Below are 27,021 nucleotides of genomic sequence, written 5' to 3' on the forward strand. Positions count from 1 at the left end.
CACAAAATTTTGTCAAAATTTTATTTCTTTAGAAAATTTTGTCGAAATTTTATCTCTATAGATTTCGAAATTTTCAAAATTTTATTTCTATAGAAAATTTTGTCAAAATTGTACTTCTACAGAAAATTTTGTCAAAATTTTATTTCTATAGAAAATTTTGTCAAAATTTTAGTTTTATAGAAAATTTTGTCAAAATTGTATTTCTATAGAAAATTTTGTCAAAATTTTATTTATATAGAAAATTTTGTCAAAATTTTATTTATATAGAAAATTTTGTCAAAATTTTTATTCTATAGAAAATTTTGTCAAAATTTTATTTCTATAGTAAATTTTTTTCAAAATTTTCATTTCTATTAAAAATCAGTGGATAGTGTGTTGGCTTACAAATTGCATTGTCCGCGGTTCGATTCTCCGTCCAGGCGAAAGGTAAAAAAAAACTTGAACCTTCCGAAAAAGGGTTTGATAGTCGGCTACTACCTAAACAAATTTGCAAGCATATATCTTTTCCTTTGTCAAACTCTAGAAAATTTTGTCAAAATTTTATTTCTATAGATAATTTTGTCAAAATTTTATTTCTATAGATAATTTTGTCAAAATTTTATTTCCTTAAAAAAATTTGTCAACATTTTATCTCTATAGATTTCAAAATTTTATTTCTAAAGAAAATTTCTTAAAAATTTTATTTCTAAAGAAAATTCCTTAAAAATTTTATTTCTATAGAAAATTTTGTCAAAATTTTATTTCTGTGGAAAATTTTGTCAAAATTGTATTTCTGTAGAAAATTTTGTGAAAATTTTATTTCTATAGAAAATTGTGTCAAAATTTATTTCGATTGGAAATTTTGTCAACATTTTATTTCTATAAAAAACTTTTGTCAAAATTTTATTTCTATAGAAAATTTTGTCAAAATTTTATTTCTATAGAAAATTTTGTCAAAATTTTATTTCTATAGATAATTTTGTCAAAAGTTTATTTCTTTAGAAAATTTTGTCAAAATTTTGTTTCTATAGAAAATCTTGTCAACATTTTATTTCTATAGAAAATTTTGTCAAAATTTTATCTCTATAGATTTCAAAATTTTCAACATTTTATTTCTATAGAAAATTTTGTCAAAATTGTATTTCTATAGAAAATTTTGTCAACATTTTATTTCGATAGAAAATTTTGTCAAAATTTTATTTCTACAGAAAATTTTGTCAAAATTTTATTTCTACAGAAAATTTTGTCAAAATTTTATTTCTACACAAAATTTTGTCAAAATTTTATTTCTTTAGAAAATTTTGTCAAAATTTTATTTCTACAAAAAATTTTGTCAAAATTTTATTTCTATGGAAAATTTTGTCAAAATTTTATTTCTACACAAAATTTTGTCAAAATTTTATTTCTTTAGAAAATTTTGTCGAAATTTTATCTCTATAGATTTCGAAATTTTCAAAATTTTATTTCTATAGAAAATTTTGTCAAAATTGTACTTCTACAGAAAATTTTGTCAAAATTTTATTTCTATAGAAAATTTTGTCAAAATTTTAGTTTTATAGAAAATTTTGTCAAAATTTTATTTCTATAGAAAATTTTGTCAAAATTGTATTTCTATAGAAAATTTTGTCAAAATTTTATTTATATAGAAAATTTTGTCAACATTTTATTTCCATAGAAAATTTTGTCAAAATTTTATTTCTACAGAATTTTTTTCAAAATTTTATTTCTATTTGTGAATCACATCTTAGTTGGAAAGGAAAACTTTGCAAAATCTTCCAAACCGTAAAAAATCTACCATTTTTGGTAGATTTCTAGAAGTTGCGAGACCTTGAAATCTTTCGTTATGTCCTTCAAAGTATAGATTATGGACTTTATTTTCATGAGAATATACATATTTTAAAGAAATTTGACCTTATAATTGTGTAAATTATGTGCCATAAAATTTTGGTAGCACAATCTTTAGATTGCATGAGGTTTTGTGGCAGCCCAACAATTCAGGCTGATCGATTCTATGTTTAACTCAATGACAAGGGACTTCCTTTAGACGAGTAGACGAGTGCGAACGCCCTTTCACATTGCGGGGAAACCACTAAGAGAAGCTTTGAAGCAATCAGAAATGTCACCGTCACTGAGAGGGGATAATCCACTGCTGAAAAACTTGTTGGTGTTTGGTCGAAACTGAGATTGAAACCATGACCCTTTGTATGCAAGGCGGGCATGTTAACCACTGTGACTCTCAAAATAATCTTTGATATATGAGGTCACTGTTTGTTTTAGTGTACAAAACTGTCTTTCGCAATTACCTCCTTTCGAGGTCGTTGTTTTCGGAAAATTACGTAGCAGATATGGCAGCCTGTCAATTAGTCTAAGATTGTCTCTTAGGACCAGAGAATGAAGCCGCCGAGTCGCGCCGTCGATTTTAGCCGCCGCCGAACAGTTTCTTCCAGCCGAAGCCGCCGCCGAATATATCGACTCATCTCGACTTATAATTAGCCGCCAAGTAATTAAAAATATTGATTTAAATCAGAAAAAAATAATTAATAATTGTTGTATTTTTTGTTAAAATGTTTAACTTTCAACCCAAAATCGATCAGTGTCATGTTGCTATAATAGCTTTGCAACCATTTAGCTCAGAAAATGTTAATGAAATGAAAATTTGATTGTAAGTTTGGTTGTACAACTAATCTCATTACCATTCGGATTACTTCAAATCGATTTTGTAATTGATAATTGTCTGCCGCCGAATAGACGAATTTATATCGGCACGCGCCGCAGAAGGCAAAAAATTAGTGTCAGCCGCCGCCGGCAAAAATGGGTCGGCTTCATTCTCTGCTTAGGACCTTACTCTTACTCCATTGTGCTTTGACAGTGACCACTGACATATATCTCAGAATGTTTCTTAAAATTCATTGAATTAATTGGGATAATTTTGTGGATATTTTTTCTTTGTAGGTACCCCGCAGTTTGAATTCACAAAATTGTTTTTATTCGAATTGGAAATATTATAAAAATTTGAGTTATTTTCCCCCAATGTGCTCAGTGTTCACCATTACGCCACAAATATTTTCAAATTTTATTATTCAGAAAGCGAAAAATTTAACACCAACAATAGCGTCAATGGAAGCAGCAAAACTGTTTTTCGAGTTGGCGTTAAGTTCATTAAAAATCGAAAACAAATCGACCAACAAGCAATTGTATAGACAATTGTTAAATACTTGCACAGTGGTTTACTGTTTCGAACCGACCATTAATTCAAATATTTTGAGAGGTTTAATGGTGTGATGTTGATGCCTCTTTTTGTCGCTGACGTCGACAACATCATTATCATTGTTGGAGTCGTCAGTGTTTATGACTAGTACGTGACCAAAAGAACACCATAAAGTAAAAAAAATCAACGCAACTCTAACAAGTGTCTGACAACAAAATTTCGAAATTTTAAGACCATAGTGAGGAGCATTTAATTTGCATTGCTTGTTTCCAATCTATAGAAATAAATGGGAATTTTCAACCACTTGCGGTTTTTTCTTGTTCATTCATTTTTTGTTTTATTTTATGGTGAATATTGATTTGGAAGTATGGGAAACGGTAGCGTAGGTATTTCTGATTCACAAAGCAGGAACTAATCATATAAATGTAACTTAGTCTTGCGTGATTACAAAATAATTTTGTGATATACTGGTGAAAACAATTGAAAAATACATAGAATATAAGCCATTTAGTACACGCAAAAAAATAATTCTTTCCTCCCAAACGAAATTTTAGACAAACAAAGTTCATTTCTCATTTGCTTTTCGTAAAAAGGAAGTGTATTTGGAAGAAAAGTATATACTTTTTGTGATAAACGTTTATTCTTTTCCAGGATGTAAAAACAATTTCATAAAGACTAACTCAAAAAAATTTTCTGGCTAATTGCATTTTCCGTCACATCCTTCTCATTTCCACGAAGTTTTTTAGTTCTGTAGAAGAAATTATACGATTTTAAAGATTTTTAAAAATTTTTTACCTTTCGCCTGGAATGAGAAACGAACCGCGGACCATGCAATTTGTAAGCCAACACACTATCCACTGAGCCATGTAGCCGTTATTGTCATCAATAGACAATTACCCATATAAGTTATATTTATATAGCATAGCTTGCGGCGCCCACGAGTCGATTAAACAAAGTTTATTTAACAGAAAAATACATTTAGTTGGGCACCTTGGAGCAGTGGTTGCTATGTCCGACTTGCATGCCAAGGGTCGTGGGTTCGATCCCTGCTTCGACCAAAGTTTACATATATTTCAAATATGGTCGGAAGATTCCGAAAAGATGTTCAACATTACATTCTACTATATTAAATTTTTACTATGAACTGTAAAATGCGCCTTATTAAAGACCTAAATTTAGAAAAGAACAGTGTTTGATATAAACGAAATGGACTGTGTTGTTAGTTTAAAAATAACTTTTTTATTGAAAAAATAAAAATTTTGTAACAAACGAATTTTTTTTGTGATAAAAGTGTATACTTTTCGAAGCAATTTGGTAGAGTTTGAGAAAATTTATTAACGAAATAAAATTTTGATAACATTTTCGAAGGCAATAAAATTTTGACAAAATTTTCGAAGGAAATAAAATTTTTACAAAATTTTCAGCGAAATAAAATTTTGATAACATTTTCTAACGAAGTAAAATGTTGGCAAAATTTTCTAACAAAATAAAAATTTGACAAAACTTTCTGTAGAAATAAAATTTTGACAAAATTTTCTAACAAAATAAAACTGTGACAAAGTTTTCTACATAAGTAAAATTTTTACAAAATTTTCTATAGCAATAAACTTTTGACAAAATTTTCTAGAGAAATAGAAATAAAATTTTGACAAAATTTTCTAGAGTATTAAAATTTTGATAAAATTTTGTAACGAAATAAAAATTTGGCAAAATTTTCTAACAAAATAAAATTAGGCAAAATTTTCTATACAAATAAAATTGTGACAACATTTTTTGTACAAATAAAATTTAGATAAAATTTTCTATACAAATAAAATTTTGACAAAATTTTCTATGGAAATAAAATTTAGAAAAAAAATTCTATAGAATAAAATTTTGCCAAAATTTTCTTTAGAAATAAAATGTTGACAAAATTTTCTATAGAAGTAAAATTTTGACAAAATTTTCTAACAAAATAAAACTTTGACAAAATTTTGTAGAGAAATAAACTTTTCACAAAATTTTGTAGAAAAATAAACTTTTGGCAAAATTTTCTAGAGTATTAAAATTTTGATAAAATTTTCTATAGAAATAAAATTTTGACAAAATTTTCTATAGAAATAAAATTTTGACATAATTTTCTATAGAAATAAAATTTTGACAAAATTTCCTATAGAAATAAAATTTTGACAAAATTTTCTACAGAAATAAATTTTGACAAAATTTTCTATAGAAATAAAATTTTAACAAAATTTTCTGTAGAAATAAAATTTTGACATAATTTTCTATAGAAATAGAATTTTGACAAAATTTTCTAGAGTATTAAAATTTTGATAAAATTTTCTATAGAAATAAAATGTTGACATAATTTTCTATAGAAATAAAATGTTGACATAATTTTGTATAGAAATAAAATTTTGACAAAATTTGCTATAGAAATAAAATGTTGACAAAATTTGCTATAGAAATAAAATTTTGATAAAATTTTCTATATGACCCTTTAACCATTGCCCCACTGCTATAGAAATAAAATTTTGATAAAATTTTCTATAGAAATAAAATTTTAACAAAATTTTCTGTAGAAAAAAATACACAATTTTCTGTAGAAATAAAATTTTAACAGATTTTCTAGAGAAATAAAATTTTGACATAATATTTATCAAAAACTTCAAAACAAATATTTTAAAATTTTGTAGATTTTTGGTAAAATTTTCTTCAAATTGTGGTAGATTATTTTTGGTACGAGTTGCAACCGTGGTTAGAAAGCCGATAAAACTATACATTTCGCAGGATCTATGGAGAGGTCAAAATTAAATCTTGAAAATTGGAATGGGTAAATGCATAAATATAAATAAAGACACAAAATGTGTGAAAGAACCAATTTTTGTAGAATTACCCTTTTGTATTCTGCGTCCCACTGTAGAACAGGGTATTATAAGTTAATGAAAATGTTTGTGTCTTTGGCAATGATGCTCAGGGCTGACGATCTAGCCGTGTCCGTCCGTCTGTCTGTCTGTGAACACATTTTTGTTATCAAAGTCTAGGTCGCAGTTTTAGCCCAATCGACAAGTATCGGCGCAGATTTGAATAAAGCTCTCATATATATGTTTTTCCTATTTGGCAAAAAAATGGCCATAATACACACATTTTCTTTGTCCCTGCTAATTCGAAAATTTGTCAAAATGACCCAAATTTTCCTATTTATACATATTTACCTCTAATACATATCTATCGACCGATAAATCATAAATACACTTTTTTGAAGTTGTCTAAAAATGGCTTTTGATTTAAACATTTCCCATATTTATACTCTGCGTCACACTGTGGAACAGTGTGAAAAGCCAGAAGGAGAAGAGATAGACACATAGTGTCTTTGGCAATAATTCTCAGCGTCGATTCCTGAGTCGATCTATCCATGTCCGTCTGTCCATCCATCCATCTGTCTGTGAACACATTATTGTGATCAAAGTCTAGGCCGCAGTTTTAATCCAATCGACTTCAAATTTGGCAGAAGTTTGTATTTTGGGTCAAAATAGAACCCTTTTGATGTTGAATCCGATTTCTTTTGATTTTGAAGAAATTGGATCATATTTAAATATAGCTTCCATATATAGCTTTCGCCTGATTTACACTCATATAACCCCAGAGGCCAAATTTGTATTCCGATTTATGTGAAATTTTGATTGGAGTCTAGAGATTTTGTCTAAAATTGTTGTCCAAAATGTATGTGTATAAGAATATAATAGCAACCAAAAAATTTAAGGATTTGAGATGATCTCGAAATGTAGATCTTCAAAATGATGCAGGACCTTCCGTCTTTAGACCTTCCGTACCTGTTTTAATTAAAATGGGAATTACATTTTTTGGAGCAAAAAATATCAGGCTTCAATATCTTTATAACTTTTGAATATTCTTTGGTCATATTCTTTATAACAATTTCGCTCGAAGTCCAAAAAAAAATTTTTTTTACCGTGGTGAATCTCTCTTTAGTAAGCGGAGATTCAACCTAAATATCTCACCTTGGCCGGGATTACGCCTTAAACTACTCAAAAAATTAAATACGTACATTCGTTTATATGGAGATCGAATTAGAGTATGGCTCTGTAGCTTTTTCCAAATATGGTAGAATTTTATGTCATAAAATTCATTTTGGATTATGACACCCCGAACAAGCCAATAATAATAGGTCTTCAAACCATACAACAATTCCTTATTCCTTACATTCCCAAGAATATTAAATTTACTTCGTTCACTACATTAAGAGTTTATGAGAATTATGCTATGGTCACACTGGGCAAATATTTGACAGAAATCGAAAAAGAATCCGTCGCCACAGCCAAACCAGCCAACGCTTTGAGCTCATATTGGATATATAACATCATGGTAGGGTTATTTTCCAAAAACCGTATCCAGATATTTGGAAAATGGTTCTGGAAAAATGTTTGACACTCAATTTGGTCAAATATTTGCCTAGTGTGACCATAGCCTTAGGCTTTTATTTTAAAACTCTCATAATTATAAGGGTGATTTACCAATGCTGCAATAATTCCACTTAGGCCCGAATAAACTTTAAGTAGAAACCTTATGCAAGGGGTTGAAATGGTTAACAGATTAAAATTTCATACCCCTATGAGTTTTTGCTTTCATGCTTTTGCAAATGACTAAGGAACATTTTGCCTCTTCCAATGCCCTTTGCCATTGTCTATTGGTGACTCATTCATGGTTTACTGGCAAACAAATTAAAGGCTCTAATTATAGCTTAACATACACTGAAAAAATACGTAAGCAAGCTTTACATATTTTCGATTTAAAAATTGGGTATTTTTACACTAATATTGACTAATATGGAAGATTATGCAACCTAAATTTTATGACATGGAATTTACTTACTATTCAGTACAAATTTCTTTATAATACATAAATTTTAATTAAAGAAAAATCCCAGCAAAAAAAGCGTCGCCAAAAAAGTAATGAAAACGAATTGACGCAGAAGCGATGAATTTAACATGGGCTTGTCATAGGACGGAAGTTCTGCATTTCAACAGCCGTTGCACTGAATTTGCATCACTTTTTTAGGTGTGATCCGAATTCAATGTTTTGAATGTAAATTAAAAAATTCTGTGATATTTTGTAAAATAAATAATTTTTATAATTTTTAATGGATTCTAACGCTTGTCGGAAACGTTTGACTGCAAATATTTTGAAAAATTCACAATTTTTTCGGATTGGATTTAGCATTTTTTTCGACAAAATTTAAATTATTTGTACCATTTTATAGATTCTTACTTTGTTTTTAACCTATTTAAAACAAAAAAAAAAAAAACTTAAAATTACCCAAGTTATAAAATATTGAATTAAAAGAACTACCTGGGTAGTTAAAATAAAGAACATCATTGGGTGTGCATCTTCGGGAAGTGTTTTTAAAGTTGTGCCTTTGGAAAACTTCCCAATTTTTTTGCTGGGATCTTAATCCATGTTCTAAAAATCTTTTCATTAAGAATGGTGAAGGAATATTTAAAATGTGCGTTCCGCCATTAAAGTTGCATGTCTTTACAGTAGGGACAAATTTCCTTAAAGCAAAAAACAAAACATATGCGATTTAAAGAAATAATCCTTAAATTAACCTAGCTATTTGTTGAAGACTCATTTCGAAGGTTTTGTATCTGTGGTTTAAAGTTTTGAAATTTTAAGTTATTTTTACGTGACTTGCTTTGTTAGTATATGAAAAAGGAAAATAAAAATTTTATAAATGAGATCGGTATACTCATTTTAATTTTAAAGGGCCTAGATTTAAGGCTACTAATGAATGTATTTTTTTATTAACCCTGCTATTATGTAGGGGTCATTTGATGACCCAAATCTAATTTATTATTACCGCATTTCTTTGAGGTGGAATATAATTAAAAGATCTTACTACTCAGTGCATGAATTGGTGAAATGTACTCAATTCAATAGGGTATGTTAAAATTTTATGTTCGTAGGGCTTTTTATTCTTGGTGTATAGACATAACAGGTTGGGGTCATTTTATGACCCCATATATTACACAGGGGAACAAACTCGAACTTTTTTGTATTGATGAGAAATTTATAGCAAATTTTAGTAATTTCAGATCGCTTAATCCAAATATATACGTTTTTTCTATCAGCTTGACTTTTCGAGATATACCGTTATTTTCAAAATTAAGGCACTTCCGCTACATATATTGGAAAAACTTGAAAACGGTTTGCTATTTTAAATAAAAACAAACCGAAAATCCCAAAGAATATTATCTGTAAGCCGTCTTTACATTGTTTTTCAATTTTCTAAGTAGTTTTAGAGATATCGTTCAAGTTTTGAAAAAAAAATTGAAATTTTTAACAAAAAAAAAAAAGAAAATTTGTTCTTTAAAAATTCCTACAAAATAAAAATGGGGCGAAAATCACAGTTTTGGTTCAGAAATAGTTAGTTTAATATATTTCGAATCAACGAGCTTTATTTCATTACAATCGGTGCACGACTTTTAATATTGTTCACGATTTACTGAATTGATATAAATCGCGATTTCCGTATAAGAATGACATTTTCTAATGGGTGAATATTTGTATGTAATAAGTTAGTTTTTTTATGGTTCTGTTGATGAAGAACTGAATATTGTGTTTATAGCTATTTGGGACGATGAATCCAAATCTGCACTTGGTTCCACATTTCGGTGAAACCACATAGAGAAGCTTTGAAACTCAGAAATGTCACCAGCATTACTGAGAAGAGATATTATTCCACCCGCTGAAAAAATACTTTCGTGTTTGGGGTTGAACCCATGACCCTTTGTAAAACGGGCATGCTAACCATTGCGCCACGGTAGCTCGCATTACCACCTACATACAACTTTTTTACAACCAAAAGGCGCGAGTAAATTAAACAAGTATATACGGCCGTAAGTTCGGCCAGGCCGAATCTTATGTACCCTCCACCATGGATTGCGTAGAAACTTCTACGAAAGACTGTCATCCACAATCGAATTACTTGGGTTGTGGTATCTTAAAACTTCTTAACATCGTTTTCTAAATTGTGAGTTAGTCCATACACCCTCAAAAAAAATCGCTTCTCTAACATATGTTCCAAACATATTTTGCAGGAAGCACATATATTATTGGATACCGCCGAAACATTAATATGTTTGTTTTATGTGAGCATATTATATGTTTGGAAGCATTTGGGTCCAAAAATAGTATATGCTTGGAAGAATTCCCCAAAGAAGATTGTGTTCATTCCCTCACATATTTTTAACTTCCACGAAATTTTTGAGTTCTTCGCATCTTTATTTTCTGTAATACAAATATGCTGTTTTTTTTTTCAAATGTCTATTTTCTTGGTTCCGAATGTCTATTCTCTTTATTCCGAATACTCAATCTACTATTCAAATTAAATAATACTTAGACTTAAGCATACCAAATTTTTGGCCATATTATAAAACAGTTTTCCGAAACAACATACAAGCGGTTTCACAGAAATTTCTCTCATTTCATTCTCTTGCTGTGTTATGTTGATATCTTTTTATTCAACCCTCCCTGTTTCCATCTCTATTTCTTTCTCTATACTAACTCTCTCTCTCTCTCTCTGTCGCTCTCTGAATAAAGTATCACAACATATATATGTTTACTCGAAATTTGTAAATTTATATATGTTTACATTCACGCATATTATTTTTATGAAACATTCATGCCCCAAGCATAATATATTCTAACATATTAACATATGTGTCCCAAACATTTTGTGTTAGTTTAGGAACATTACATGTTTGCACTTAAATATATTGTGTTTAAAAATTGTGCCCGAAACACATTTTGTTTATATCGGAACATATGAAAAACATATTTTTCTAACAGTGTACGTGGTATATATTGGACCAAAAAGTTATGTATAGTTAAGTCTACAAATAATTACGAATCGATATGGAATTTTTGCACGGTACGTAGAGAGCCAGAATTGAAATATGGGGGTCGCTTATATGGGGGCTATATACAATTATGAACTTGATATGGACCAATTTTTGTGTGATTGTGGATCGATTTATCTGAGGGCCATATATAACTATAGACCGATATGGACCTAGTTAGACATGCCTGCTAACGACCATATACTAGCACAATGTACCAAATTTCAACTCACTCGGATAAAATTTGCTCCTCCAAGAAGCTCCAAAACCAAATCTCGGGATCGGTTTATATGGGGGCTATATATGATTATAGACTGATATGGAGCACTTGTGACATGGTTGTTAAATATCATATACTACCACCACGTACCATATTTCAAGCAGATCGGATGAATTTTGCTTCTCCAAAAGGCACCGGAGGTCAAATCTGGGGACTGGTTTATATGGGAGCTATATATAATTATGAACTGCTAGGAACCAATTCCTGCATGGTTGTTGGATACCATATACTAACATCACGTACCAAATTTCAACCGAATGGGAAGAATTTTGCTCTTCCAAGGGGCTCTGGAGGTCAAATCTGGGGATCGGGTTATATGGGGCCTATATATAATTATGGACCGATATCGACCAATTTTTGCACGGGAGTTTGAGGCCATATATTAATACCACGTACCAAATTTCAATTGAATCAGATGAATTTTGGTCTTCCAAGAGGCTCCGCAGGTCAAATCTGGTGATCGGTTTATATGGGGGCTATATATAATTATGGACCGATGTGGACCAATTTTTGCATGGTTGTTGGAGACCATAAACTAACACCATGTACCAAATTTCAGCCGGATCGGATGAAATTTGCTTCTCTTTGAGGCCTCGCAAGCCAAATCGGGGGATTGGTTTATATGGGGGCTATATATAATTATGGACCGATGTGGACCAATTTTTGCATGGTTGTTAGAGACCATATACTAACACCATGTACCAAATTTCAGCCGGATCGGATGAAATTTGCTTCTCTTTGAGGCCTCGCAAGCCAAATCGGGGGATTGGTTTATATGGGGGCTATATATAATTATGGACCGATCGACTCAGAATTTCACCATGACCCAGAATATATATATATACTTTATGGGGTCTTAGAACAATATTTCGATGTGTTACAAACGGAATGACAAAGTTAATATACCCCCCATCCTATGGTGGAGGGTATAAAAAAAGTGTAAATTCTTTCATTAAAGAAAAACTTCCAATAAAAGCATAACTGGCAAAATAAACGGTATGTTCGTCTCACCGACAGAAAATTCCAGTAACAACAACCAATTCCGATGATCACAAACTATAAAAAAAACTTTTAATTACATACACATTTCATTTTATTTTACAAAATTAAGTGTGGGTCATAATATGACCCCAACATAAAATCTGTAAGTTTTTCTAACATAGTAGCAGGGTTAAAGCCATATTTTTGGCTTGCAATCAATAGTAAAATCCTTAAGGGAACGTCAAAATCTTTGGATCCAACTAAGTTTTTTTCAGTGTATCCTTACCGCAATTCTTTACTTCTTTGGTTCGGAATCAATCAGTGTAATGACGAAATCGTTGGAAACGGCAAGTTTTTTTCAGTCTACATTCAGTAGCCCCACAAATCCAAAAACCCACTTTGCCCTATGTAAATTCTATACTCAAGATTTACGAAAAAAAATGTTAACCGTTTTACCATAAACGCCTTCAACAAAGAACCCTGAACGATGTTGAGTGCGAAATATGAAGGGAGAGTGCACCCACACCAGATTGATTGCCTTGAAGAAAACTTTTTAGAAAACATTTAACATCTCCACTAGCAGCACAGAGAATTGAAATAATCTAAACAGCTGTAAATAAAGAAGTCTTTAATATGCTTACATGTTCGCTAAAACTGATGAAATTAACTCAAATGAAGTCAAATCGCTGTAAATAAATCTAGATTTTGAATTCGGATACAAATGATCGCTTCTTTATCCTTAAGAAATCAAATCAGCAGATCGGCCGATATGATGTCTATCAAAATAGAAACCAATATAAATTGATTTCTTGAGGGCATGGAAGCAGCAATTTTTATCCGTCAGTTAAGAGTTGTGCTAAAGTTGGTGTACAGCCCCATGTAGACCAATAATTTAATGTGGTAAATAGCTAAGCCAAATTTGGTATATATTGGGTCATGTTTTAATATAGCCCCCATATAGACCGATCTCCAGATTTGAGTTCACGAGGATATTGAAGCCGCAATTTTTACCCGATTTACTTAAAATTTAAAATCTGGAAATATTTTACATCCAAATCAATGGATTAATGGAAACATCAATTTGTATTTGATATTTCCCAGCTTTATTTAAAAATACGAATGCGAATTTTGCTTAGCATAGAAGACGTATTTCTCTGATAAAATTTTTTTTCTTGTGTAAAAGTCCATAAACTTTCCAATAAGGAAATAAAATGTTGACAAAAATTTCTATAGAAATACAATTTTGACAAAAATTTCTATAGAAATAAAATTTTGACAAAAAATTCTATAGAAATAAAATTTTGGCAAAATTTCCTAAAAAAGTAAAGCTTTTAAAAAATTCCTATAGAAATAAAATATTGACAAAAATTTTCTATAGAAATAAAATTTTGTAAAAATTTTGCAATCCCGAAATATTGGCATGGTCATATTTTAATATAGTCCCCATATAGACCTAACTCCAAATTTGAGTTCATAAGGACATTGAATCCGCATTTTTTGTCCGATTTACTTAAAATTTAAAATCTGGAAATATTTAACATCCATACCAATCGACCAATAGAAACAGCAATTTGTATCCGACTTGTCCGACATTTCGGGCATATAAAGGACATTATTATTTGATTTCCATTTTGATATAGTTGTTTAAATTTTTCCATTTCGATCAATAACATCCCAATGTATAAATCTACAGATTTGAAATCTTAAATCAAATACTGAAAAAACAAAAAAATACAAATGCGAATTTTGTTTAGCATAGAAGACGTATTTCTCTGATAAAAATTTTTATTTTCTTGTGCACAAGTCGATAAACTTTTCAACGAAGTCATTTTGCAATTTTAGTTAAGTGGTTCGACTTACAAATTATTCCTCTCCAACAAGTGGTACTTCACAAATTTTCTATAGAAATAAAATTTGACAAAAATTTCTATAGATATAAAATTTTGACAAAAATTTCTATAGAAATAAAATTTTGACAAATTTTCCTATAGAAATAAAATTTTGACAAAAATTTCTATAGAAATAAATTTTTGACAAAAATTTCTATAGAAATAAAATATTGACAACATTTTCTATAGAAATAAAATTTTTGAAAAATATTGGCAAAAATAAATAAAATATTGAAAAGATCTCGATTAAAAAAAAAACATGAATTTATTATTATAACAAAAAATATAGAAGAAAACAAAGAAAATTCTAATATAATTTTCTATATAATATAATTTTCTATACCAATAATCACCTTTCTCGGCACACCTCTTTATGGTCCTAAAATACCTCTAGATTTCCAATTTCAGGCAAATTGGATAAAATTTACGGATTCTAGAAGCCCAAGAAGTAAAATCGGGATATCGGTCTATATGAGGGCTATACCAAAACATGGACCGATAATCACCATTTTCGGCACACCTCTTTATGGTCCTAAAATACCTCTAGATTTCCAATTTCAGACAAATTGTATAAATACTGCGGATTCTAGAAGCCCGAGAAATAAAATCGGGAGATCGGTCTATATGGGGGCTATTCCAAAACATGGACCGATAATCACCATTTTCGGCACACCTCTTTATGGTCCTAAAATACCTCTAGATTTCCAATTTCAGACAAATTGTATAAATACTGCGGATTCTAGAAGCCCGAGAAATAAAATCGGGAGATCGGTCTATATGGGGGCTATATAAAAACATGGACCAATACTAGCCAGTTTCGGCAAACGTATTTGTATTCCTAAAATACCTCTCGATTTCAAATTTCAGGCAAATCCGATTGAAAATACGGTTTTCGGTCTATATGGGGGCTATACCAAAACATGGACCGATAAACACCATTTTCGGCACACCTATTTGTGGTCCTCTAATACCTCCAGATATCCAATTTCAAGCAAATCGGATAGAAAATACGGTTTCTAGAAGCCCAAGACCCCAAATCTGGTTGTCGATTTATATGGGGGCTATATCGAAACATGGACCGATATAGCCCATCTTCGAACTTGTCCTGCCTGCAGACAAAAGACGGTTTGTGCAAAATGTCAGCACGATTGCTTCATTATTGAAGACTGTAGCGTGATTACAACAGACAGACAGACATAGTTAAATCGTCTTAGAATTTCTCCCTGATCAAGAATATATATACTTTATATAGTCGGAAATCAATATTTCGATGTGTTACAAACAGAATGACAAACTTGTTATACCCCCATCACCATTCTATGGTCGTGGGTATAATAATGAAGTTGCCTTTGTCTTTGTCTATATCACAAAGCTAAAAGCGTTCAAAGCTAGGAATTACGGTTGAAGAAAAACAAGTATATACGGCCGTAAGTTCGGCCAGGCCGAATCTTATGTACCCTCCACCATGGATTGTATAGAAACTTGTACTTAAAACTGACATTCACAATCGAATTACTTGGGTTGCCGTAACACTTGCCGATGGCAAGGTATCTTAAATCTTCTTAATTGTAAGTTAGTCCATAGGGGGAATATATTAAACAACAAAAGCCGATTAAATACGTATATAATTCAGTTTGACAAAATTTTCTATAGAAATAAAATTTTGACAAAATTTTCTATAAAAATAAAATTTTGACACAATTTTCTATAGCAATAAAATTTTGACAAAATTTTCTATAGCACTAAAATTTTGACAAAATTTTCTATAGAAATAAAATTTTGACAAAACTTTCTATAGAAATAAAGTTTTGACAAAATTTTGAATAGTAACAAAATTGTGACAAAATTTTCTATAGAAATAAAATTTTGGTAGATTATTTTTGGAGATCGCCTATATACAACTATAGACCGATATGGAACAAGTTTGGCATGGTTGTTAGCGGCCATATACTAGCGCAATGTACCAAATTTCACCACGTACCAAATTTCAACCGGATCGGATGAATTTTGCCCCTCCAACAGCTCCGGAGTTCAAATCTGAGGATCGGTTTAAATGGGGGTTATATATAATTAAAACCGGTATTGACCAATTTTTGCATGGTTATTAGAGACCATATACTAACACCACGTACAAAATTTCAACCGAATCGGATGAATTTTGCTCATCCACGAGGCTCCGGAGGTCAAATCTGAGGATCGGTTTATATAGGGGCTACATATAATTATGGACCGATATGGACCAATTCCTGCATGGTTATTAGAGACCATATAATAACACCACGTACCAAATTTCAACCGGATCGGATGAATTTTGCTCCTCTAAGAGGCTCCGGAGGTCAAATCTGGGGATCGATTTATATGGGGGCTATATATAATTAAGGACCGCTATGGACCAATTCTTGCATGGTTGTTAGAGACCATATACTAACACCATGTACCAAATTTCAGCCGGATCGGATGAAATTTGCTTCTCTTAGAGGCTCCGCAAGCCAAATCTGGGGGTCCGTTTATATGGTTGCTATATGTAATTATGGACCGATGTGGACCAATTTGTGCATGGTTGTTGGAGACCATATTCCAACACCATGCACCAAATTTCTGCCAGATCGGATGAATTTTGCTCCTCCAAGAGGCTCCGCAAGTTAAATCTTAGCGTTGGTTTATATGGGGGTATACGTAAAAGTGGTCCGATATGGCCCATTTGCAATACCATCCGACCTACATCAATAACAACTACTTTTGCCAAGTTTCAAGTCGATAACTTGTTTCGTTCGTAAGTTAGCGTTATTTCAACAGACGGACGGACATGCTTAGATCGACTCAGAATTTCACCACGACCCAGAATATATATACTTTATGGGGTCTTAGAGCAATATTTCGATGTGTTACAAACGGAATGACAAAGTTAATATACCCCCCATCCTATGGTGGAGGGTATACAAATCAGAAAAAACGTATAAATTCCAATTTGTCTCCTAGTACAATGTATTCAAAACTCAAATTTAATTGTATCGTAATTATATCCATGCTTCAATTTTCTACTTCTTTGACTCGGAAATATGCCAAAGTATTAGTGTAAAGATAAAATTTTTAGAACCGTATTAGGCTTTATTCCTTATATAATTTTTTTAATCACTGTTTTCATTTGAAATTTTTGAGTCGAAAATTAGAGTGCGGTGGCCTTGTCATACACCCAAAGAAAAATATTTTCCTCCAGATCGAACCTTTAGTGAAATGAAATTTTCTCTCAATTTAAAGGATTTATTTGAAGTGCAAATAAAGCCGAATTTATGGCAAACGATGCAATTTTTTTGCTGCAGAAAAAATTTTTTTCCGATCCTCAGAAAAGATTTTTTTTCAGTGTGCTTAGAGAAAAAATTCTCGATTTATTTCATTGCTTCAGACTTTAGTTTTTTTAGAAGTTAATCTGAAATTTCTCATTTTCTTTTCATTATCATCAAATTCAATTTGTATCACAAAAGACCTTCAAACCTTATCCCATCCCATAACCACATATGGGTCAAATAGAAAGACATTTAAAATCAAGCCTTCGCAGAACTAAAAATGGCAGCGTATTTAGAAATGACATGTGTGATGTACATATTTAACGGAAATCAATGTCATCATAAAGATTCTCTTCATCTTTAACACATATATGAGTTTTTGCACAAATCGATAGTTTGACATGTGTCAAAATCGAATGAATGTAGGTTAGTTTCATTTGTATATGAGACCATTTCCTATAATCGTAAATAGCACTTTTGTGTGTTAAAAGTCATAAACTTTAATGTCATCGTCATCAATGTCATCACCGGTATCATGCACTGCCGCTTATATACGACAATTACCATTTTTTATTTTTTTTATTTTTTAGTTTCTATGACTTTGAGGAGGAGTTTTTGTAACCATGTATTTGAGTTGTTGTGCCGTTTAATTTCCGTACCAGCTTAAATTAAAAAAAAAAAAAAAAAACAAGAAAGTCATAAAAATTTGACTGGCCCATGGGGGGATCGAACCCGCGACCTTCGCGTTATTAGCACGACGCTCTAACCAACTGAGCTAATGGGCCTCGGATGACTAACAACTGAAACGGAAAGTAAAACGAAAACAAAATGCACTTGATTTTGCGTTTGTGGAAATCGAAAAAAAGTCCAACTGATAAGAAATTCTAAATTTAAATTGTAATCAGAGGGGGTGTGAATCCCTTGTTATGGTCATAGCAGCACAGTTTTATTTATTATTTATGTTGATATTCATTGCTTTAAATAAAGGAAAAAAATCTGATTCAATCACGAAATTAATTGATGCAATTAATTTTTTATTTGAAATGTCTTCAATCACAGAAATGATAAACATTAGTTGAAGGTCTTTTAAAATATTATTGATAAAATTAATTGGTACTATTAGTTTTTGTGATTGATTTTTGTTTCAATTAAAAAATGTGTTGAATCAATTAAATTTTTAATTGAAAAGTTTTGAAAACTCAATTAAAATTTTAATTGGAAAAATTTTCGTGATTTTTCTTTATGTGTAGTGTGAGGAATTTGTTGCATTAATAAACTACTGTGCATTAAATTATATTTTGGAAAAAAGTTAATCCTGCTACAAAAATTTCGTACAGTGAAAAAAAAAAAAAAAACAATATTGACCTAAAATTAAAGATTATGCAACCTAAATTTTAGGACGGAAAAATTTTTACAATTTTAAAATTTCTTTAAAATATTTAAAATTTTATTTAAAAGGAAGTTCATAGTCATTGATCCCATTGTTTTCCTTGTTAAATTTAGGACAAGATCCTTTGAAATTGGCAAATTTTCCTTAAAGTAACGAAAAACATTTTTGACATAAAGAAATAATCATTATATTAACTGAGATATTGTATTTTTAAATTAAAGATAAAGACGATAAGACTAATTTTGAGGGATTTACATCTTTGGTTTATTTGTTTTTAGTTAAACAAATATTATGGTTTTTTTAAGTATCTGTTATATTTTCGATTTTTAAACTGACATTTATATTTAAGCAAACGTCTTTTGTTAATGGCAAAAAGCTAGATAGCTTTTTAAAAAAATTTCCCAATTTAATACTCTCTCATCAATACGAATTTTCGTATTGATTCCGAACCAAAGATGAGACTTCTTTAAATTGGGACAACATCTTTGCATCCAACTACATCTTTCTTTAATTGTAGAAGCGGAGAACTGAACTAAGGATGCTTTTAATTTCCTCTTTTGGAATAAGTTACAAAAAATCCTCGAAATTAAGGACGACTTCAATAATATTCTTTTATTTAAAAAAAAATATTTTACTTAAAAATACTAATTTTAATGCCGAATCTTCTAACTCTAATGACAAAATGGCTTTATTGAAATCTTTATATAAACAGTTATGTTTGGTTAAGAAAACAATTTTATATGCGAGAAATGCGCCTTTAACAAAAGTGCCATACGTATTGAAGATATTGATATTAAGGTCAAAATGGCTTTATTGAAATCTTTATATAAACTGTTATGTTTGGTTAAGAAGACAATTTTTTATGCGAGAAATCCGCCTTTAACAAAAGTGCCATTCGTATTGAAGGATACGAAATATTTTTTCTCAAGACAATATTTTTTTCAGTGAAAGTAGTACTTGGAACCAAAGTTTTTGATCTCCCCTTAAAGATTTTAGTATTAATTCCGAGCCAAAGATAAGACTTTGTTAAAATAAAGGCCGTTTTAAGGACCTATCAAGCTTTAAATTTGGGCTACTTAAAATAAACTTAGGATACAGATAGGGAACCACCGTGGTGCAATGCTTAACATGCCCGCCTTGCATACACAAGGTCGTGGGTTCGATTCCTGCTACGACCGAACACCAAAAAAGTTTTTCAGCGGTGGATTATCCCACCTCAGTAATACTGGTGACATTTCTGAGGGTTTCAAAGCTTCTCTATGTGGTTTGAGTGCAATGTGCAACCCCGTTCGGACTCGGCTATAAAAAGGAGGTCCCTTGTCATTGAGCTTAACATGGAATCGGGCAGCACTCAGTGATAAGAGAGAAGTTCACCACTGTGGTATCACAATGGACTGAATAGTCTAAGTGAGCCTGATACATCGGGCTGCCACATAACCTAACCTAACCTAACCTAGGATAAATATCTCATTTATTCGATTTTGTTTTTACGATAAAGTTACAAAGCTCTTGTTGTACAAATAAAAAATCCACATTATGACAGATACTTTAAAGTAAACAATATTTTATTTTTAATTAAAAAAAAAACAAGTATATACGGCCGTAAGTTCGGCCAGGCCGATGCTTATGTACCCTCCACCATAGATTGCGTAGAAACTTCTACTGAAGACTGTCATCCACAATCGAATTACTTGGGTTGCGGTAACACTTGCCGATGGCCAGGTATCTTCAAACTTCCTAACACCGTCTTCTAAATTGCAAGGTAGTCCATACGTGGTATATATTAGACAAAAAAGGTATATACAAATAATTACGAATCGATATGGACTTTTGCACGGTACGTAGAGAGCCAGAATTGAAATATGGGGGTCACTTATATGGCGGCTATATACAATTATGAACTTGATTTTTGTGTGATTGGTGATCGATTTATCTGAGGGCTATATATAACTATAGAGCGATATGGACCTAGTTAGGTATGGTTGTTAACGGCCATATACTAGCACAATGTACCAAATTTCAACTGACTCGGATGAAATTTGCTCCTCCAAGAGGCTCCAAAACTAAATCTCGGGATCGGTTTATATGGGGGCTATATATGATTATGGACTGATATGTACCACTTTTGGCATGGTTTTTAAATATCATATACTACCACCACGTACCAAATTTCAACCAGATCGGAGGAATTTTGCTTCTTCAAAAGGCACCGTACGTCAAATCTGGGGATCGGTTTATATGGGGGCTATATATAATTATGGACCGATTTCGACCAATTTTTGCATAGGGGTTTGATGCCATTAATTAACACCACGTTCTAAATTTCAAAAAGAATCAGATGAATTTTGGTCTTCCAAGAGGCTCCGGAGGTCAAATCTGGGGATCGGTTTATATGGGGGCTATATATAATTATGGACCGATATGGACCACTTTTTGCAATGTTGTTAGAGACCATATACTAATACCATGTACCAAATTTCAGCCGTATCGGATGAAATTTGCCTCTCTTAGAGGGTCCGCAAACCAAATCTGGGGATCGGTTTATATAGGGTCTATATATAATTATGGGCCGATATGGACCAATTTTTGCGTTAGAGACCAATTTTTGTGTTAGAGACCGTATACTTACACCGTGTACCAAATTTCAGCCAGATCGGATGAAATATGCTACTCTTATAGGCTCCGCAAACCAAATCTGGGGGTCCGTTTATATGGGGGCTATACGTAAAAGTGGACTGATATGGCCTATTTGCAATACCATCCGATCTACATCAATAACAACTATTTGGGCCAAGTTTGAAGTCGATAGCTTGTTTCGTTCGGAAGTTAGCGTGATTTCAACAGACGGACTGACGGACGGACATGCTGAGATCGACTCAGAATTTCACCACGACCCAGAATATATATACTTTATGGGGTCTTAGAGCAATATTTCCATGTGTTACAAACGGATGACAAAGTTTATATACCCCCCATCCTATGGTGGAGGGTATGAAAAACCAATTAAGGAAATGTGTTTATTATAAATTATATCCGTCCGTTCGTCCGTCTGTTGAAATCACGCTAACTTCCGAACGAAACAAGCTATCGACTTGAAACTTGGCACAAGCAGTTGTTATTGATGTAGGTCGGTCGGTATTGCAAATGGGCCATATCGGTCCACTTTTACGTATAGCCCCCATATAAACGGACCCCCAAATTTGGCTTGCGATTGCTCTAAGAGAAGCAAATTTCATCCCATCCGGATGAAATTTGGTACATGGTGTTAGTATATGGTCTCAACCATGCAAAAATTGGTCCATATCGGTCCATAATTACATATAACCCCCATATAAACCGATCCCCGGATTTAGCTTGCGGAGCCTCTAAGAGAAACAAATTTCATCCGATCCGGCTGAAATTTGGTACATGGTATTGGTATATGTTCTCTAATGACCATGCAAAAATTGGTCCACATCGGTCCATAATTATATATAGCTCCCATATAAACCGATCCACAGATTTGGCTTGCGGAGCCTCTAAGAGAAGCAAATTTCATCCGATCCGGTTGAAATTAGGTACAGGTGTCAGCATATGATTTCTAACAACCATGCAAAAATTGGTCCACATCGGTCCATAATTATATATAGCCCCCATATAAACCGATCCCCCGATTTGGCTTGCGGAGCTCTAAGAGCAGCAAATTTCATTCGATCCGGCTGAAATTTGGTACATGGTGTTAGTATATGTTCTCTAATGACCATGCAAAAATTGGCCCATATCGGTCCATAAATATATATAGGCCTCATATAAATCGATTCCCAGATTTGTCCTCCGGAGCCTCTTGGAGGAGCAAAATTCATCCGATCCGGTTGAAATTTGCAACGTGGTGTTAGTATAAGGCCGCTAATATCCATGCCAAAATTGGTCCATATCGGTCTATAGTTATATATAGCCGATCCCCAATCACACAAAAATTGATCCATATCGGTTCATATTCATGGTTGCCACTCGAGCCAAAAATAATCTACCAAAATTTTATTTTTATGGAAAACATTGTCAAAATGTTATTTCTATAGAAAATTTTGTCAAAATTTTATTTCTATAGAAAATTTTGTAAAAATTTTATTTCAATATAAAATTTTGTCAAAATTTTTTTTTATAGAAAATTTTGTAAAAATTTTATTTCTATAGAAAATTTTGTCAAAATTTTATTTCTTTAGAAAATTTTGTCAAAATTTTATTTCTATAGAAATTTTTTTCCAAATTTTATTTCTATAGAAAATTTTTTTCCAAATTTTACTTCTGTAGAAAATGTTGTCAAAATTTTATTTTGTCAAAATTTTATTTCTATAGAAACTTTAAACTTAATTATATACGTATTTAATCGGTTTTTTTTAGTTTAATATATACTACGTATGGACTACCTTGTAATTTAGAAGACGGTGTTAGGAAGTTTTAAGATACCTTACCATCGGCAAGTGTTACCGCAACCCAAGTAATTCGATTGTGGATGACAGTCTTCAGTAGAAGTTTCTACGCAATACATGGTGGAGGGTACATAAGCTTCGGCCAGGCCGAACTTACGGCCGTATATACTTGATTTTTTTTTAATTTGATTAAAAAGTTAATTAGTCAATTTTAATCAAATTTACAATTGGAAATATTTTGGTGATATTTTTTTCTGGGTACAGAAATTTTCTATAATAAATACGTTGACAAAATAGGCTTGTTTTAAAACAATGATTTTTTTCAAGTAGTTGGACTTGCTCAATACAAACGGAGCCCCAGGATTATCAGGATGATTTTGTACATTCGAAAATCTTTCCAGGTCAACTTTGGCTTGAATTTAATTTGTATAATATTCTTGTATCAATATTTTTAACATTGTTTTTACTTTATCTAATTTGCGTTATTGTTCTTGTTCTTTCCATTCTAGGTGAGGATTAACATTAAACTACCAATATGCATTCGGAGCATAAGTAAGTCATGATTCCAGTATATTTTTTCGATTCCGGGATACCGTTCCCGAAAAAAACATTATTCGAATCGAAGCTTCTAAGAATATTATTTATATTATATTATTGATTGAAACATATTTATTTTTTTTATAATAGCTTTCAAAGTTCTCGTTATTACTTTTTGTTATTATTTGTCTTGAGTACGCCTCTTAATTTAAAGTACTTGTTGTCATATTTTTCACAATGACTAAACAAAACTAGTAAATAAGAAAAAAAGAATGATATAATTTAACAATCCCCCACCATTAGGTTGTCATATAGCAGCACGCATTGCAATTTAAATTAATGAAATTAGAACCGCTGATAACAGCAATAAATGAGAGACAATAACAACGGCAGTAACGCTGAGCAATTCGTTTTTGAATAACAGACACCGTATATCAGTAAAATGAAAATGAATTTCCTAGCTGTGTATATGCCAATGACAGCGATTATTTCCATATTATCAAGTCAATTACCCGCAAAATATCCCGTAACTTAGGTCATTAAAAAATGCCAATTACCATTCTGTATTATAATCGTGGGGGTTTATTTTGTAGAGAAGACTTTTTTTCATAATCAGAGGGAATTCACATAGAAAATCGAATGATATACAGCTTGGACTCTGTGTTCCTTAACTAGAAAACGGCCGCCGAATGCCGCAAATCTCTCAATGAGATGGCTGAGCCGCACAATATTCACCTAATATGGGTGCCTGGCCATAGGAGCATACCGGGGAACTGTGAAGCAGAAGAGTTGGCAAGGCTAGGGACTACCTTACATATTCCACGGAATTAGAATCTGTTGGTATGCATGCACCTGCAAGCTCATACTGCGTGAGAAGGCTGTTATGATGGCAAATGTTCGGTGGGAGAATTTCAAGGTTTGTAATGACACTAAACAAATATGGCCCCATTTAAACCTAAACCGCACACTATATATGCTAGTTCTCTCGCGACGTCAGATTTCACTCCTGATATCTGCTATAACGGGTCGCTGCCTGATAGACGATTTTGCAAAAACTATTGGCGCGACTATTGTATGAGCTGTAATGATGCGGAGGAAAAGGAATCAATTAAACACCTCTTGTGTGAGTGTCCTGCATTTTGTGTAAGGAGGCTCCCGATAACAAATTTTGAGGGTTCAGTTTATATGGGGGGGCTATATATCGATGGCCTCATTCCAGAGTACGATAAGTCGAATTAGCATGTTTTGATGGAGTTTGTGAATTGCATCCTGTCAAAATTTGGAATTTATTGGACCCTTCTGGCTAATATTGTATTTAGCCTGTGATTAAAGTTTTAAAAAATGTCCAATCCAAAAAGGGCAAAAAGCTTTGCTCGGTCTAAAGTGGTCTAAGTCATTTTTAGTCATGTTCTATTATCACAATTTTAAGTTCATACATGCTAAAAAAAATTTATAAAAAATATGATCTTAAGACCGAAATGAGGGAATTTCTATCTTATACGGGTTTTGAGAAATTTCAAAAAACAAAACCTTTAACTTGTTTCCTGTAAAATTCACTTTTTAGACTTCAAAAAACAAAACTTTGAACTTGTTTCCTGTAAAATTCACTTTTTAGACTTAGCGCACTTTGGAATGTAGACATCGATACAAATATGAATGAACCGATATAGACTAATTTTTTCCATAATTAGTAGAAAACATATACTGACATCACGTACCCAATTTCAATTAGATCGGATAAAATTTACTTTTCCAGGAGACTTAAGAAGTACAATCTGGGGATCAATTTGTATGGAGGCTACATATAATTATGGACCCATATGGATCAATCGCATGGCGACTAGAGACCGTATACTTACACCACCTACAAAATTTCAAAGGGATCGAATGAAATTTGCTCCTCCTAAAGGCTCCACTACACTGAAAAAAAGCATACCTGTTTCCAAAGATTCTACCAAAAATGGTAGATTTTTTACTGTTTGGTAGATTGGTAGAATTCTTGATGTTCTGGTAGATTTTGCAAAATCTTCCTCTCCGTCTAAGAAGTACTTCAATTTTCTATATATAGAAATAAAAATTTGAGAAAATTTTCTATAGAAACAAAATATTGAAAAATTCTCCATAGAAACAAAATTTTGAGAAAATTTTTCTGTGGAAATAAAATTTAGTTTAATTTTTATTAAAATAAAATGTTGAGAAAATTTTTTATAGAATTAAAATTTTGAGAAAATTTTTTCTAGAATTAAAACTTTGAGAAAATTTTCTATAGACTTAAAATTTTGAGAACATTAAATTTTGCGAAAATTTTCTATATAAATAAAATTTTGAAAAAAAATTTCTATAGAAATAACATTTTTAGAAAAATTTCTATAGAAGTAAAATTTTGAAACAATTTTCTATAGATATAAAATTTTGTCAAAATTTTCTATTGAAATAATTTCAATAGAAAATCTTGACAAAATTTTCTACAGAAATTAAATTTTGCGAAAACTTTCTATAGAAATAAAATTTTGAAAAAAAATTTTCAATAGAAACAAAATATTGAGAAAATTTTCTATAAAAACAACATTTTGAGAAAATTTTCTATCGACTTAAAATGTTGAGAAAATTTTCTATAGGAATTAAATTTTGCTAAAATTTTCTATAGAAATAAAATTTTGAAAAAATTGTCTATAGGAATAACATTTTTAGAAAAATTTCTATTTAAATAAAATTTTGAAAAAAATTTCTATAGATATAAAATTTTGTAAAAATTTTCTATAGAAATAAAATTTTGTCAAAATTTTCTATAGAAATAAAATTTGGTCAAAATTTTCTATAGAAATAAAATTTTGCCAAAATTTTCTATAGAAATAAAATTTTGACAAAGTTTTCTATAGAAATAAAATTTTGAAAAAAATTTTCTATAGAAATAACATTTTTAGAACAATTTCTATAGGAGTTAAATTTTGCGAAAATTTTCTATAGAAATAAAATTTTGAAAAAAATTCTATAGGAATAACATTTTTAGAAAAATTTCTTTTGAAATAAAATTTTTAAAAAATTTTCTATAGATATAATATTTTGTAAAAATTATCTATTGAAATAAAATTTTGTCAAAATTTTCTATAGGAATAAAATTTTGTCAAAATTTTCTATAGAAACAAAATATTGAGAAAATTTACTATAG

The 27,021-nt window shown here is 31.1% G+C and overlaps 1 protein-coding gene and 1 non-coding gene across 3 annotated transcripts in view; one reads left to right on the forward strand and one right to left on the reverse strand.

Annotated features, from left to right (window-relative positions):
- rut (adenylate cyclase rutabaga) overlaps positions 1–27,021 on the forward strand; it is a 439,239-nt gene that overhangs the window by 222,268 nt on the left and 189,950 nt on the right. The gene's annotated exons all lie outside the window — the stretch shown is intronic.
- TRNAI-AAU (transfer RNA isoleucine (anticodon AAU)) lies at positions 18,228–18,301 on the reverse strand. Its single transcript has one exon. It is a non-coding gene; the product is annotated as a tRNA-Ile (tRNA).

Source organism: Haematobia irritans, chromosome 3, assembly GCF_050003625.1.
Source record: "Haematobia irritans isolate KBUSLIRL chromosome 3, ASM5000362v1, whole genome shotgun sequence".
NCBI classification, from domain to species: domain Eukaryota; kingdom Metazoa; phylum Arthropoda; class Insecta; order Diptera; family Muscidae; genus Haematobia; species Haematobia irritans.